The sequence below is a fragment of the Podarcis vaucheri genome (assembly GCF_965113315.1).
Source record: "Podarcis vaucheri genome assembly, contig: SUPER_1_unloc_1, whole genome shotgun sequence".
Classification (NCBI taxonomy): domain Eukaryota; kingdom Metazoa; phylum Chordata; class Lepidosauria; order Squamata; family Lacertidae; genus Podarcis; species Podarcis vaucheri.
In genome coordinates this window covers 537,119-550,872 of record NW_028118828.1, presented here as the reverse complement: position 1 = coordinate 550,872, position 13,754 = coordinate 537,119, and the positions used below count along the sequence as shown (strand labels likewise).

Below are 13,754 nucleotides of genomic sequence, written 5' to 3'. Positions count from 1 at the left end.
TTTCAAAGCTGTTAACTATCATTTCCTGGTTCAGGCGAAAAGGAAAACTATAGTCAAGGGAAAACTTACACAAAGGCAGGAGTCAAACAGTTGTGTATTGGGGGGATATATCTGGTTAATAAGTTGAGATCTGATTGTCTAAATGCTACTGGTGTAGTGCAGCTTTGCTCCAGAGGAAAGCTGCTTTTAACAGCTAAAGGAGCAGCTTGTGTCTGAATTGCTCAACTCTGGCATTAGTATGAGAGAGCAGCAAACTAGTCATCATCTCTAATTATGTTGCAGGCACTAACTTCACAGTACTCAGCAATCGTGCTCAACAAAGCATGCACAATTGTAGCTGATGTGCCAGCTAATAGAAGAATGTCCCCTCCACCCCAGCAGCAAGATGTCAGGCTTAAACTGCAGGTGGAAAATGTAGTATTACAGCAACAGAAGTACTAGCCCAAAGAATGACTCCTGTGTCCCTATCATAATTGAGTAACACATGCACATTTTATGATGAAAAAAAATCCCCTGGAAAGGCCCCAAGAAGCATTTATTTACATTCTCCTGTCAATGACTTGAATTCATTACCTCTCCATTGCTTCCACAATTTGAACATTTTCAGCCCCCTAGAGATTATGCCTAACTAGTATTGTGTTGTACTATTCTTGGAATGTATCTTGTGTTTTTGCAAATAATATTTAAACATAAATAAAAGGCACATTGCTCAGTTGCTATAGAAACCAAGATCGTATTAGCAGGCTATGAGCCATTTTGTTCGCTGTGTTTTCTCTTAGCACTGGCTCAATGATGAGAAGTGAGATACTTGTTTTATGGTTCTTGGGTTTTTTTAAGAATAGGATTTTGGCTATTATTAGAAGACAAAAAAAATATTTCAGATTGAGAATAATGAATATTTGTATCTAGGAATGCCTGGGTTCAATCATGTTGTGCATTCCAATATTAATCCAACCAAGTCAATATTTAAAAATTTACAGATTTATTAAATGTTATTTTAAGCCTTACCTGAAATAATATGTCTAGATTATTTGATATTCACATACCACCATTCCATAAAATTGGTAGGTTGTATAGCTGACATAATTTAAGCATAGTTTCATACAAGTTTTTATTTATTTATTTGTAATATTCATACAAATAAACAATATTAGGTAGCAGACGTCTTAAACCTGATAGTATATAGTTCAGTATGGAGAATGACCTGAAGGCTGTGGAAACTTCTGCACATACTGAATAGTCTTTAGGACATTTTCCATATTGAACCATATGCTATCAGGTTTAAGAGGTCTGCTACTTAATATCATTTATGTTTATGATTAATACAAATAAATACAAAATACTTGTATAAAACTATAATAAGAACCATGTGGAAGACACAGAAAGACTGTGAAAACTGTTCAGGTTATGAAAACCAGAGGCATTTTTGCTTCATTCTTGCTTTGCAAGGCTAACAGCGTAACAGTTCATTTTTTTCTTTTCACTGTCACTAAATTGCCAAGCCACTATGTAAATTTGGGCAGTTTAAGAAGTGCATCTGTTAAACGAAGCTAAAAATGCATGACCCGCAGTGAACAATTGAAACAGAATTTTCTTTGAAATGTTTCTTCAGGACACCAATAAAAACTTTTTAAGGAAGAGGTAAAATGATAGCTTCTAGATAAGTATTGCATGCTGCAAAAATACGGCATGCAGTTGTTGCATAAGAAAATAACGCATGTCTAAGGGGTGCTATTGAAATATGATTCTTTTTCTTTTGTATGAAATAACGAATGCAAGTGTTCTTGCCTACGAGTTAAATGATTTGGGGGGCAGGCCAGCTCTCTCCCCCCACCCCGTATTTCTCAGGGAAAGCGTAAATTCACTAATCCGTAGACTACCTTTCTGAGCGCGGCTGTGAAAAAAGGAGGGAGCCCCAGCAGTTGCATTGTATTGAAACCATCCTTTGCGGAAAACACAGCAGGGTTGTTCTTTCTTTGACACAGTAAAACCAGACAAAGGCTGAGTGTAGCAAGGAAGCAGACGGCACGCCTCCAGCCAGTGCCCCGGCCTGGCTCCAGGATTTGTAAACAGAAACATCCCAGGCTCCAATAAGGCAGACGGCGGCTCCCCGTCTGATCTGCATGCAGGAAGTGCCTGCTTGTACAAGTCTTGCCATCGCATATAAGCACCCATGAGCTGTTTAAATTTGCCAGAGCTGCCTTTCTGTGAACACGGGAGAAGCCAGGGTGTTTTAACTGCTTAGAGGAACACAGCATGCTTTATATGCAGCACACTTAAATGTGAGAGACCATGCAGTCACATGAAACATTCAGAGGTGCATGGGCGTATGTATTTTAGTGGGGATCAAGCTTTATGTTTGGGGTGGAGGGCAGAAGAGAGTTATCTGCAATGCAATCGGTCAGCTAGTTAAATATTTTTATTTATTTGCTTGATTGTGGGGGCAGCTGCCCCCAACCCCCCCTGACTACACCCATGCCAAACCAGGGGGGTTGGGGGCAACACACAAGGAATGTGTGTGTTTTCTCTTGGAGTATTAAAAAACCCACATGCATTCAGATTTTAAGGAAAGTTAACTTGATCAGGCAAACTACAGCTCAGCCTTTAAAATTCCAAATCTGTTGAACAAAAGAAAGCAACTTACAACTACAGTGGTACCTCGGGTTAAGTACTTAATTCGTTCTGGAGGTTCGTTCTTAACCTGAAACTGTTCTTAACCTGAAGCATCACTTTAGCTAATCTGGCCAGAGCCAGATTTCTGTTCTTATCCTGAAGCAAAGTTCTTAACCTGAAGCACTATTTCTGGGTTAGCGGAGTGTGTAACCTGAAGCGTATGTAACCTGAAGCATATGTAACCCGAGGTACCACTGTACAGCTCAGCCTTTAAAATTCCAAATCTGTTGAACAAAAGAAAACAACTTACAACAAAAGAGCAAACTGTGGTACATTCAGTTCCTTAGTATAACAAATTACATAAATCTTATCAGCGTTTCAATCATGCATATAGAGGTGGTGTTTTTTTAAAAGTAGCAGGACTTGCAGATTTCCTTCTGGCTAACTTTGGTGCACGTATCCAGGAGGAGAGCTGCAACTATTTAAGAAAGCCCATCTGTCTTAAGTGCCTGTGTGCCTCGAAGTTCCATCACATGGCTTGCCTTGCCTTTTCTCACTACTCTTTCAGCAGGAAAGATGTAGCTCAATGTTTACTTCTCTGGAGGACAGGTCAGCTGGAAGGAAGAAGCTTAGCTTGAAGCCTCCAGGCTTCCCCAAGACTAGTGGTAAAGCACTGTCTGACTATGGGAAATGATTGATTGATCTTGCTGTCATGGAAAGGAGACAGTTGCTGCTGGCTTGGTAATTTGCTTCTTCCATGCTCATTAACTATTTGAGGGGACTTCACATTGCAGTGAGTGCTTAATTTTGAGAGGTGCTATGGATAAAATCTGCAGCTGTGCAAGCAAGCAGGTAGCCTTATCGTTAGATAAGAGGAAATTGGGTATTATTACTCCAGGAGTAAAAGGCGCACTGTGTATGCTCTGAGCTACCATCTTTATTTGCTACTTCATGTGTTTTGTAGCCATTCTGGAATTCAGATTCCAGAAACTTGTATTGAGGTACTACCACTTAACCCTTTGGCTGCACAGATCATGCAAGGCTGTGATATGTGATCCTCAGGGTCCCTTCCAACTCTACAATTCTATGATATATTAAAACTGACTATGGCGTAACATTGTATTGAAACTCCTGGGAGAGATTATCTGGAAGCTGGATGCTGGTAACCTCAACTCAAGTCTCCTTTTCATAAGATTCCAGAAGGCAGTGGGAGGTTCTGAACTGGAATTTGACGGGTGAAGGACTGATTATTTAATCCAGACCAAGTGGAACTGGTGTAAATGACTGTTTTTTATGCTGTGATTAGGCTATCTGGAGTTACCTGTTCACTGAGTCTTGTTTTCTTATTGTGGCACATATCACAGTCTGTTTTGTTCTACTTCTAGTAAGCCACCAGGCCTCATCCCCTAGTCCCGCTCGTGGGTGTCTCTGTTTTTAAATTTGTGAAATGTCAGAGACCATATAATTACCATACCACCAAGCCTTACTAGAAGAATTACTGTACAGGACTGAATATAAACTGCCCTAGAACAGGCTTCCTCAACCTCGGCCCTCCAGATGTTTTTTGCCTGAAACTCCCATGATCCCTAGCTAGCAGGACCAGTGGTCAGGGATGATGGGAATTGTAGTCTCAAAACATCTGGAGGGCTGAGGTTGAGGAAGCCTGCCCTAGAATATATACTGAACCCCTAATATGAGGTCTCTTTGAAAGGAATGTACTGTATATATACCATAAATCTTGGGCACCATCCAAGTATCAGTTCCATCCAAGGTCTCATCTTAAATCACAGCTTCTCTACCTGTAAGAGCGCAGTTATCAGCTGCTCTCGGATTTTATACAAGCCTCCTTTTTTTAAGGTGTGTGTGTGGCCTATATTCAGACTAAAATAGGTAAAGGGACGCCTGACCATTAGGTCCAGTTGTGGCTGACTCTGGGGTTGCAGCGCTCATCTCGCTTTATTGGCCGAGGGAGCCGGCATACAGCTTCTGAGTCATGTGGCCAGCATGACTAAGCCGCTTCTGGCGAACCAGAGCAGCGCACGGAAACGCCATTTACCTTCCCGCCATAGCGATACCTATTTATCTACTTGCACTTTGACGTGCTTTCGAACTGCTAGGTTGGCAGGAGCAGGGACCAAGCAACGGGAGCTCACCCCGTCTTGGGGATTCTAACCGCCGAGCTTCTGATCGGCAAGTCCTAGGCTCTGTGGTTTAACCCACAGCGCCACCCGCGTACAGTACTATTCTACAAACTCTTCTTCCCAAGCAGTTGCATCACCAGGAAATTTCATTACTTGGGCTTAGACTTAGGCTTAGAGCTAGGAAAAGGCTGCTTTGATAATGAATAGTGTTTTACGCCTTCTGGTATGTGCCTAGCAGTAGGCAGATAAAAAGTCACAGCATTTTGAACTAAAAGAATTTTGGGTCAATTTAAAATGAGCATTTTCCCCTCTGTTGTGTTGTTTAGTCGTGTCTGACTCTTCGTGACCCCATGGACCAGAGCACGCCAGGCACTTCTGTCTTCCACTGCCTCCCACAGTTTGGTCAGACTCATGCTGGTAGCTTCGAGAACACTGTCCAACCATCTCGTCCTCTGTCGTCCCCTTCTCCTTCTCCTTGTGCCCTCAATCTTTCCCAACATCAGGGTCTTTTCCAGGGAGTCTTCTCTTCTCATGAGGTGGCCAAAGTATTGGAGCCTCAGCTTCACGATCTGTCCTTCCAGTGAGCACTCAGGGCTGATTTTCTTAAGAATGGAGAGGTTTGATCTTCTTGCAGTCCATGGGACTCTCAAGAGTCCCCTGTGTAGAATAAGGCAAAATCCGCACAAATTGTACAGGAAACACCTATGAGCAGGAATCTTAACACCTTGCTTGGAGAAATCTTCATAGATGTTACATTTTGATCGTGATTATTTTGCAGTGAGAAAAGTTGTTATGGAATAGGTCATTTGTACTTGAAGCAACACCATTCTTAATATATTAGGGTAAACTTAATTTTGCTGACCAAATTTTCAGCCATATGATATAACTATTAGTTCAAAATAATGCAAATAAAGTACAGTGTTAAATCAAGCAGTGCCATAAAACACTTTACAACAGGATTACAGTAAATTTGGTATAACGTATTGTCTTTGTATCCAAATATCTATAGTTCCTTAAAGAATATGAGACTACTGCATGAGATCAAGGCAGAATGCTAAATCAAGAATTAATGTTACGACACTGAACTGGCACAAGCCCTGGGCTTGCACATTCCCCACTAACCCTTCCCCTTCTCTCCTTTGTACACAAAGAGAGGAAGCCTGAGAACGTCAATTTGCTGCTTGGAACAAACAGTAGCTTCCCATAATAAAGTGTGACAGAAATTGGAGTTTGTTCCAAACAGCAAACAGAATCTAAGGTTTCTAGACACTAACCCAACGATAACCCAAGTGGTGCCCTCCAGATCTTGCTGGACATCAGTTCCCATCTGTCCCAGCCAGCATGACCAATGTGGTTTGTGTTTACTCTCCAAATTAGAATTGCAAACATGATTTGAAGCCGTTTTGTCATTCTGGTTTGCTGGGGGAAGCGCAGACCATGGCTGGCTGGTTCAACGTGTGTTGGCAAACCAGTTGAAGCAGAGTATGAAAGAAGAGCAGAGAGTGCATGAGTGCAAGGCTCCTGTAGCACCAAAGCATGATTTAGCATTACATGTGAATCATTTCCATATGATTTCTGTAGCTCCATGTGTGAGAGTAACAACTTTTTTGTAGATATGCTAGTAACCTTTCCTGAAAACTCACAAAGTTGCAGCTGATATATTAGCTAAACCTGTTGAAATGAAAGTGCAGGAAACGAGAAAATACTTCACAGTATGTGTTGAATGGTTTCTTTAAATGTAAAGGTTCATCATTGTTCCACTCCATGTGTATGTCTTTAAGGGGCCAGAGCAAGGGCCAGAGCAAGATAACGAGACCCAGCTTTACAGCTGTGAAACATAGCAGGTGCTGCTGAGTTGTATTTGATTAAGGCGTGTCAGCATTTGGGTAGAGTATATAAGGAGCAGCACCTAGCTCTCCCATTACCCTGGGGGATGGGTTGGTGGTTGGGTCTGGTTTGTTGATGTATTTAGTGTAAATGGAGTTTTTGTTTTTCTTATTAAAACCTTCTTTAAGTTATTTTTGAGTCCTTTCTTTTTAATGCATGGTCTCCCCAGCAAGCTCTCTGCAGCGCTACCATACTGCAAAAAGCCAACATCTTTGGTTATGGGCCCAGCTGCTGAGTGGATGACTGCATATTTTTGGACTCTGAGAAAGGTTTGAAAACTCCTTCTCCTGTTAGCGTAGTTTTTGTGGGTCTGGAAGAGTTCCAGAATGGTTGACCGGGTTCCTGAAGCTGAGAAGGCTCTGGTCTTCCCACAGCTGACAGATGAGAACTATAGTTTATGGTCTTTTCGGGTGGAGGCGCTTTTGACCTCTAGAGAAGTATGGACCTATGTAACTGATGACCCTCCTGACCCTGTGACTAATGCTTGGTCGAAAGGAGATGCAAAAGCCAGGGCGATAATTAATTTGGCAGTCAGCGACCAGCAAGTAGTCTATATAAGGAATAAGAAAACTGCCAAAGAAATGTGGGACAGTCTTGCAGCAGTGCATGTTAGAAAAGAGTCAGCGTCTGCATTGACGTTTTTCAAGCAGTTGTACCAGACGAAGTTGCAGCCTGGTGGTGATTTGGCAGCACACTTGAGACGTCTGGAGGCAATACGCGGCGAATTAATTCGAAGGGACATGGAGGTACCTGATATTCAGTATGTTTTTATCATCCTTTGTTCCCTTAATGAGGACTTTGATGGTATAGCTAGCCAGATATCTGCTGTTCCACCAGCACAATTAACTGTGGAAGGGGTAACGGCAAGATTAATGGGCGAGTTGGATAGAAGGGAGGCTTGTGCCATAAGCACTCCTGTTTCCAGAAAGAATGAGGAACACCATATGCAAACCTGTGGTGATACAACTGCATTTAAAGCTGCAAAGCGTTGTTGGTTCTGCAATAAGCAAGGACATTTTGCAAAGGACTGCAGAGCCAAAAGAAAGCAAAGTACTCCCAAGCCTGTTTCTGTTCATCAGTCACGGTCGTCAGCCCAGCAGCCGACATCGTACAGTAGGGACAGAAACGAGCCGCGAGCTTTTCACGCTCGGACTACAGATCGTAAAAGAATTAAAGGTGCCAAGTGGAATTCTTTTATTGTCGACTCAGGAGCATCGCAGCACGTTTGCAATGATCAAAGCTTGTTTATTTCTTTCGAAGAGGAAATTGGTAATGTACATTTAGCCAATTCACAAGTCCTGCAGTCGCTTGGCAGGGGTACCGTTAAACTTGACTCTTTAAACATTACAATAGCGAACTGCATTTACTGCCCATCAGTGGACAATTTATTATCAGTAAGGTGCTTTGCTCATCAAGGGATAACTGTGCGTTTCTTAAAGTCAATGTGTGAGTTTTTCGAGGGGAACAAACGTCTATTGTATGCCCGGGAATCTGATGGTTTATATAGACTGTTTTTTCGCACCTACTCACAATCGCCTGTAAATTGCAGAGCAGCACAGTCAAGCCAGGGGTTGAGGAATGTAAGACCACATTCTGGGTGTGTCCACATGGCGCACAGAATTCTGGGACACCTGAATTTTGCTGATGTAATTAAGACACAGAATATTGTCAATGGCCTCAACTTAAAACCATGCAAATTCTTTATGCAGTGTCTATCCTGTTGCAAGAATAAGATTAAGGTTGCACGCAAGGGTAGGTGCTCAGATAGGAAAGTAACTGAGCCATTTGAGCGTGTACATTGTGATTTAGTTGGGCCACTCCCACCATCATTAGGAGGTTCGAAGTACTGGCTCACTCTGATAGACCAGTATAGTAGATATTGTTGGACTTATGCAATAGCTGAGAAGTCCCAAGCATTTGAGAAGTACAAGGTTTTTTGCAACTGGGTAAAAATGCACTTTAACAAACCAATTAAGAACCTGTTTTCTGACCGGGGCGGGGAATTTGTTTCTGAGGATTTTGAGAATTTCCTGGAAGCGCAGGGGACTACTCATGAGTTATCTTGCCCCCGAAGTCCCTGGCAAAATGGGCTTGTTGAAGTTGTACAGCGTGACTTGCAGGCAGGGGTTAAAACTTATCTGCACGATGCTAATCTGCCCAAAGCGTTTTGGGCTGAAGCACTCCATGCTTTTTGTTATGTTAGAAATCGCAGTTATCATTCTGGTTTAGATGTCACCCCCTATGAGAAGTTGTTTAAAAAACGCCCTAATCTGAAATACCTACGTATTTGGGGTTCAGATGTAATTATGCATTATCCTGCTAAGCAGAAACTGGGTGAACGTAGTGTTCAGGGAAAATTAATGGGCTACCTGCAGGGGGCGTACAGAATTTACATACCAGCAACTGGCAAATTTCATATTACCAGAAGCATGATACAAACTGTAAATTGGAATGGGGTTGCTATTTTCCAAGATACTAATGGTATAGATGATACTGAGGAAGAAGAGGAAGCAGCAGCAGGAGGAGGAAATGGTGATTCTGAATTAATGGGGAAAGACAAAAAGCCTGTTGAATCTGATAATTTGTTTGAGGATTTAAAGTCACAGGCACCCGAGGGAAGGTTAGATTCTCTTGAGTTTTCTGACCGTGAGCTTAGCCTACAGGCACCTCTTCAGTCTGACAATGATGATTTACAACCTGAAACTAGTAGTTCACTCAGTCCCATTAAGTCTGAGGAGTCTGACTCTCCTTCCGGACTGAGACGTTCAGATAGAAAGAGGCAGAAGCCACAACGTTTCGCAGATGAACATTTTAATACTGTGTATGCCAATAAGGTGGTTTTTGAGCCAAAAAGCTACAATGATGTTCAGAATTTACCTAAGCACCAAGCTGTAAATTGGTATAAAGCTATGAACTCCGAGATAGCTTCTTTAAAAGAGCATAACACTTGGTCTCTTGTACCACAAACCCCAGATATGAGACTTATTGATTCAAAATGGGTTTATAGAGTTAAAATGAATGACAAAAATGAAGTTGTAAGGTACAAGGCAAAAATAGTTGCTAGGGGTTTTCAACAAATTCCAGGTGAAGATTGTTTTGTGTTATTCACAAAGTGTAAAATATGAAACAGTTAAGCTTTTGTTAAAAGATGCATCAATTTGTGGAAAAGCCCACTATGCATTGTTTCTCTGTTCTTAAGAGAGTGGTAATGTACCTTAAACATACCAAACATTATAGGTTGCAGTTTACATTACACATGAAAGACATGTACAAAGTATGCTTTGTTTTTGTTCCACAATGATGAACCGCAGGGGAAATGTTGAATGGTTTCTTTAAATGTAAAGGTTCATCATTGTTCCACTCCATGTGTATGTCTTTAAGGGGCCAGAGCAAGGGCCAGAGCAAGATAACGAGACCCAGCTTTACAGCTGTGAAACATAGCAGGTGCTGCTGAGTTGTATTTGATTAAGGCGTGTCAGCATTTGGGTAGAGTATATAAGGAGCAGCACCTAGCTCTCCCATTACCCTGGGGGATGGGTTGGTGGTTGGGTCTGGTTTGTTGATGTATTTAGTGTAAATGGAGTTTTTGTTTTTCTTATTAAAACCTTCTTTAAGTTATTTTTGAGTCCTTTCTTTTTAATGCATGGTCTCCCCAGCAAGCTCTCTGCAGCGCTACCATACTGCAAAAAGCCAACAGTGTGTAAGCGTTTCAAATAATTTAGTGAGTCTTTTTTTCGGCATCTCAATTTATTCTATTGCATATAGTCCTCTTTACTTGATGTTCTGCTTAATAATAAACTGCACTTAATTAAAAATAGCTGCAATTAGCTTGGATTATAGTGAGAAGAAGTGCCACCAGGTGTCCCAGAATGCAACTATAATCTGACTTTGGAAGAAGCTCAGTTATAAGTATGGGGTAATGGTTTGAGAAGCTGGATTTAATTAAACTCAATGTTGCACTGCTTAGCATTATTAAAACTGTGATAAACTGGTATCTCTTTGTACGTGAATACTCTTCATTTTGATTGAAATCTAGTTTCATAAAAGATGACACAGAAGCAAATGAAGTCTTAGGGTGAAGCTCAGATGTTCCAAATCCAGATAACCTCCCTAGTTTTGTCAGAATGATTAGATTGCGGAGGAGCTCATTAAGTCATTCCCGTACACACACACTTGCATTCGAAGAGCTAACAAGGCAGTACAAAAGCAAAACATATGAATCATAGAATCATAGAATATGGTTTTGGATCTGGCCATAGCTTTGCCCAAGAGGCCTGATCCTGAAGCTAGTGTAGCAAAAGCAAAAGTAGTGCTTCCTAGCACGGTTTTGAGCTGCTTTGCCCCTGGGATACCGGGAACAAATTCAACATGAGCTTCTAACGAAAGGACTTGGAAACTCAGTCTAAACCATTGTCATTTATCAAAGAACTGGCCACTTAGTTTGCTATGCAACTCTCATCTGACGCAAAATATACAACATCACTTTGCTTTTTTCAACACCCTTTTGTCGGTAACGTCTCAAAACCATTTCCAGAACTCTCAGTCACAGCCTGTCAGATAACTTCCTTTTTCCTGTGGTACTTCTGTTGTATTCAAAATTAATTCTTCAATACAACAGGATACTTATTCACAATAGAGCTATAAACACTCTCAGTGCTTTTACATGTACATCTATGTGTTTAAGAAAACAATAAAAATAATTGCGTGCCCCAGGTAGTTATGAATATGACCCCAAATTGCTCCTTATGACTTCCTATTCTGATTCTTTAATTCTACGAAATTAAAGGGTTAGTTTTATTCCACATGTCATTTCAGACAAGGGGTTTAGAGTTATTGTTTCCTATCCTGCCTTTTTAATTTTATCCCTTCAACCTATCCTGCTATCTTTCTCCCTCCATGCCTTTATTGTCCAGTTGAGATTTTAAAAAATCTCATCACTTTCCCCCTGGGCTAGTGGGTGACAAGTAGAACTAGTATCAAATGTAGACTTCCTTCTTGGCCGCACAAAAACTCACTCATGTTGATTTATATCCCATCCAACCGAAGGCAGAGATTCACTGATAGACAGAACAGGGGTTGCCAACCTTTTGGGGCCACTGGGCACATTTGGAGTTTACAAAAAGTGCCAAGGAAGGCATTGACAAAATGGCTGGGCTGAGGTGGGGGTGTGGCATAACGCAAAACGACTGCCATATCTAAAAGAGCAGAAAGTGTCAGGACCACAAAATGGTGGAAGGATGCTTCTCTCCATCAGCTGCGTAGGAGAAAAGGTACCTGCTTCAACAATAATTCACAGATAGAGTGTATCTTCTCTGTTCAGAGCAGGTTGTTGTTGTTTTTTGGCGGGGGGAGATGTGTACAGTTCTGCGTGAGCAGTGGCGAAGCTGCATGCTCTGGCACCAGGGGCGGAGAGCAGGTAGGGGCGTGGCTGGCGTGCATCCTGGGGGCGCGGCATATGTCCCAGGGGTGTGGTGTGCGTCCTGGGGGCGTGGTGTGCTGCGCGGTGGGTGGGGGGTGCACAGCATGTGTCAGGGCGGCCGCAATGGTGCCCCCCTCCCCGATGGTGCTGGCGGCAGTGCGCTCCCCCCCGTTCCTCTGCCAGTGTGGATGAGTATGTTTAAGTATGTGTACAAATAGAACTAAGCAGGAATAGCAAGTGGTTTTTCATTCATTGTAGATTTTTGAGGAGATATTTGCTTAAAGCTTATACTGGAACATTGCAGGAGGGGTTCCAGGACCTCAGTTACCCAGCAGTGGACGGAGGAATGCTGCCCATGTCACTAGGATGCCCAGCCGTGTCACGCCCCCCAGCTATCCTATCATCTACTTTGGAGGTCCCAGGCCTCAGAGAGGTTAGGCTGGCCTCAACTAGAGCCAGGGCTTTTTCGGCTGCGGCTCCAACCTGGTGGAACGCTCTGCCACAAGAGACAAGGGCCCTGCAGGACTTGACATCTTTCCGCAGGGCCTGCAAGACAGAGCTGTTCCACCAGGCCTTTGGTTAGGGCACAGCCTGACTCCCTCCTTTGGCAATCTTTACAATACTTTAGTTTATGGTTGCCATCAATTCTGATTTTTATTAATTCTTATGATGTTTTTATAATGTTGCACTATTTTAGTGTTGTTAGCCGCCCTGAGCCTGGCTTCGGCTGGGGAGGGCGGGATATAAATAAAATTTTTTATTATTATTATTATTATTATTATTATTATTATTATTATTATTATCTCCCAGCCCACTCACCCTCTTTCTTGCTTTGCTTGACTAATGTCGGTTGCCTGGTTGTGGGGCTGGGTAGGAATTTTTCCACCTGGCAAATTGGCTCCAGCCATTTGGTTTTTGCCTACCTAGTAGCAATCGTCACAGCTTCGTAAGTTTAGGCAATGGGTAAGTGGGTGGCACTGTGGGTTAAACCACAGAGCCTAGGGCTTGCCGATCAGAAGGTTGGGTGTTCGAATCCCCTCGACTGGGTGAGCTCCCATTGCTTGGTCCCTGCTCCTGCCCACCTAGCAGTTCAAAAGCACGTCAAAGTGCAAGTAGATAAATAGGTACCGTTCCAGCGGGAAGGTAAACGGCGTTTCCGTGCGCTGCTCTGGTTCGCCAGAAGCGGCTTAGTCATACTGGCCACATGACCCGGAAGCTGTATGCCGGCTCCATCGGCCAATAAAGCGAGATGAGCGCCGCAACCCCAGAGTTGGTCACGACTGGACCTAATGGTCAGGGATCCCTTTACCTTTACCTATACTGGAACACGTGAGCACAGTGTGGGCCCTGCATGCCCCCCCCCAACAATATGCAGTAGAACACTATGCATGTAATACGTTGTAGAAGGAATGCAGCATTTGCAAGCCAGCTAGTTGATTTTTCCCCCTCTTGACATTTGTTAAACACTTATCAGTAGTTTGTGCTTGCTATAATTTATTTAATCACTCATTTAAAAATCTGAAGGAAAACCACAGTTGAAATATTAAGGGCGCAGATGCATAGTACTCTGCATTTAGTTTAAAGTTATGATAATGATAACAATAAACTATATTACTGGGGGTGGCCTAGGCTCAGTACTCCAAAAATTGAGAGTATTAACTATATTGAGCCTAGGCTCAATACTCCAAAATGCA

General features: G+C 42.5%; 2 protein-coding genes across 5 annotated transcripts in view; both read left to right on the top strand.

Annotated features, from left to right (window-relative positions):
- BMPR2 (bone morphogenetic protein receptor type 2) overlaps nt 1–13,754 on the top strand; it is a 92,336-nt gene that overhangs the window by 49,493 nt on the left and 29,089 nt on the right. The window lies entirely within an intron of this gene.
- KIAA2012 overlaps nt 1–13,754 on the top strand; it is a 244,930-nt gene that overhangs the window by 214,770 nt on the left and 16,406 nt on the right. The window lies entirely within an intron of this gene.